The sequence below is a fragment of the Mirounga leonina genome, unplaced genomic scaffold, assembly GCF_011800145.1.
Source record: "Mirounga leonina isolate KUSES-001 unplaced genomic scaffold, KU_Mleo_1.0 Mir_53, whole genome shotgun sequence".
Lineage (NCBI taxonomy): Eukaryota > Metazoa > Chordata > Mammalia > Carnivora > Phocidae > Mirounga > Mirounga leonina.
This window is the reverse complement of record NW_023270807.1, coordinates 13,620,928-13,624,458: the sequence shown is the minus strand read 5'-3', so window position 1 is coordinate 13,624,458 and position 3,531 is coordinate 13,620,928.

Sequence of the window (3,531 nt, the reverse complement as noted above, 5' to 3'; positions counted from 1 at the left end):
CTGTAAAGGAAGGAGAAAGATCAAAGCTGAATTCATTTACATTTCAATGAACACCAGGGACAACTCTCTCTGTGAGACTATTTATTGTAGCATTGTTTGAAACTTTGCAACTTTCTCTTTGTTTGGTGTTTTACCTGTTTCCTGTTTCCTGTTAAAATTAACAAAAAACCCCAAACTTAACCAAACAAAAAGCCCTTGGAACACCTTAAAAAGTTTATGCAATTTTAAGGCGATCATGGGTCACATACATTTTTTCGATACAGGGGCCACTGGGAGGACTAAAATCCTCTTGGAGACGCCACTGAAAATGGAAGCTGATGGTTCCTGCCTGATGAAGTGAGAAGGTAAAAAAGAGCCCACCATACCTTTTATCCTTGGCACACACTATGATTTGCCACTCTGGCTTAAAGCTGAAGGAATCCCCACCACCCGGTGGAGTGGGTAGATGAGGCGATAGTCTCTTGGCATACTTAGTTGTATCAAAACCTTCCCCATGGAAATACTGAAAAGTGTGATGATTAATTTCTTAAGGGCTGACAACAAAATTACAGTTTAAGTAGGTTTTTGTCTTGAAGACAAAATGTCTTACCATTTCTCACTTTGGGGACCAAACCCATTTTCATGTCAGGAAATTCCTCAACTGGAAGATTTAGTGAGAGGAAAAGTTAATGTTAACCGTGGAGGAGATTTTGCTTTTCATTTACCTGCCTGGCTTGTATTCTTAGATTTATACATACTGTATGAGCTCCTAAGCCATGACAAGACACGGAGAAACTTTAAATATATGTTACTAAGTGAAAGAAGCTACATGCTGTACGATTCCAACTATCTAACATTTCGGAAAAGGCAAAATTATGGAGACAGTAAAAATATCAGGGGTTGCCAGGGGTTAGGGAGGGAGGGATGAAATAGGCAGAGCACAGGATTTTCAGAGCTGTGAAACTGCCTAATGGCGCATGCATGTCATTATACATTTGTCCAAACACATAGAATGTACAACACCAAGAGTGAGCCTTAATGTAAAAGGACGACTTTGGCTAATAATGATGTGTGAATATAGGTTCACCAATTATAACAAAGGCACCGCTCTGGTGGGGGTTGTTAATAATGGGCAAGGTCTGTGTGTAGGGGGGTTCACAGGGTATATGGGAAATCTGCGTACCTTCTGCTCAACATTGCTGCGAACCTAAAACTGCTTGGAAAATAAAGTCTGCTAAAAAAAAAGTGTACTGTATGTTCAACAATTGTGTTCTTAACAGCCATACAGCCTCTATCCTAGGTCTCAAAAGAGAACCGTCTTGGGTGGATGTCGCCACCTCGTGGCCGGTATGGGGAACTGTCCAATGTAAGCCTGCCTGCTTTCTCCTTCAAAAGCAGGGTGAACTTGTAATATACCAGATTTTCTTTTTGATAGTCACTGTTCCAGCTCAGCAAATCCCACTAAAGATACTCACACACACACACACCCAAACTCCTCTTACAACATTCCCTCACTGTTCCAGCTCAGCAAATCCTACTAGAGATACACACACACACACACACACGCACACCCCAAACTCCTCTTACAACCTTCCCTCCCCACTGTTGCTAATTGTTTCTTCCTGCTCTCCCACAAGGCAATTTTGTTATTTCCCTCTCTGTCCTTCTTCTTTTTCTTAATTTGTAACGCCCTCACTCAAGTTAATGGAAAGCGTATGTTTCACAAATAATGAGGCACATTGAAACCAATGTTACAAATTTTAAAACTTTTGCATTCCCCAGAATTACTCTTCTTTCAGAATCCTCATAAAGTTTACAAGGCGTTTCTCCTTGTCTCTCAATTTGATCCACTTTTTCTCAATCACCGGTATTTAAGGCAACATTTAAAAAAAAGATTTTATTTATTTATTTGAGAGAGAGAACACATGCCTGCATGTGAGCATGGGGAGGAGCAGAGGGTGAGGGAGAGGGAGAGAAGCAGACTCCCCACTGAGCAGGGAGCCCACACAGGGCTCCATCTCAAGACCCTGAGATTCATGACTCCAGCTGAAATCAAGAGTCAGCCGCCCAACCCACTGAGCCGCTCAGGCATAAGGCAACATTTTATTTTTATTTTTAAATTTTATTTATTTATTTTTTAAAGATTTTATTTATTTATTTGACAGAGAGAGACACAGCGAGAGAGGGGACACTAGCAGGCGGAGTGGGAGAGGGAGAAGCAGGCTTCCCGCTGAGCATGGAGCCCGGTTTGGGGCTCAATCCCAGGACCCCGGGATCATGACCTGAGCGGAAGGCAGACAACCAATTACTGAGCCACCCAGGCGCCCCAATAAGGCAACATTTTAAAATCACTTAAGGTATTTCTTCATACATAGGTATTTGCTGATTTGTCAAAGGGAAACTGGTAGGATAAACCAAGAACTAATAAACGTAATTTCCTGAAGGGGGTGGGAGAGAACAGGGTTGAAGGCAGGGATAGAAGACACGTCCCTGAACACAGTGTTTGTTTGTTTGTTTAAGAAAGCAGCTTAACTGAAGTATAATTTACACAACATAAAATTCACTCATTTTTAAGTTACAATTTAATGACTTTTAGTAGATTTACAAAGTTATGCAACCATCACAGCAATCTAATTTTTTAAAGTAATCTCTATGCCAAACATGGGGCTTGAACTCATGACCCTGAGATCAAGAGTCACATGCTCTACTGACTGAACCAGCCGGGCACCCCAACAACAATCTAATCTTAGAACACTTCCATCAACTTCCAAGGAAATTTTGCCCTTATTTGAAGTAACTCCTCATTTTCTTTCTTTCTTTTTTTTTTTTTTTTTAAAGATTTTATTTATTTATTTATTTGTCAGAGAGAGAGAGCACAAGCAGGGGGAGTGGAAAGGGAGAAGCAGGCTTCCCGCTGAGCAGAGAGCTTGATGTGGGGCTTGATCCCAGGACCCTGAGATCATGACCTGAGTGGAAAGCAGATGCTTAACAGACTGAGCCACCCACAAAATGAAAACTCCTCATTTTCAATTGTAGCTCCAAAGTCTCACAAAGTCCATCATCAGCCTGGTTGTTTTATTCTTTCTTTCTTCCTTCCTTCCTTTCTTTCTTTCTTTCTTTCTTTCTTTCTTTCTTTCTTTCTTTCTTTCTTTCTTTCTTTCTTTCTTTCTTTCTTCTTTCTTTCTTCCTTCCTTCCTTCCTTCCTTCCTTCCTTCCTTCCTTCCTTCCTTCCTTCCTTCTTTTCTTTCTTTCTTTCTTTCTTTCTTCTTATTTTAGCCCTGTTGTTTTACCTAGGACCCTAACCAGGATGACCTTACTACACGGCTCCAGGGGATTATGTTCATTTGTAACCCATGTAGATGGTGCCTTGTGGAGTCGTGCTATACCCCGAGGCTGCCACTTAATCTCTATTGCATGAAATACAGGTTATAATATAAATCCATAGCAGAATATCATGATATAGTCACAATTTCTTTATTTTTAAAGTAGCTGCACGCTCAATGGGGGGCTTGAACTCATGACCCTGAGATCAAGCATCACATGCTCTACCGA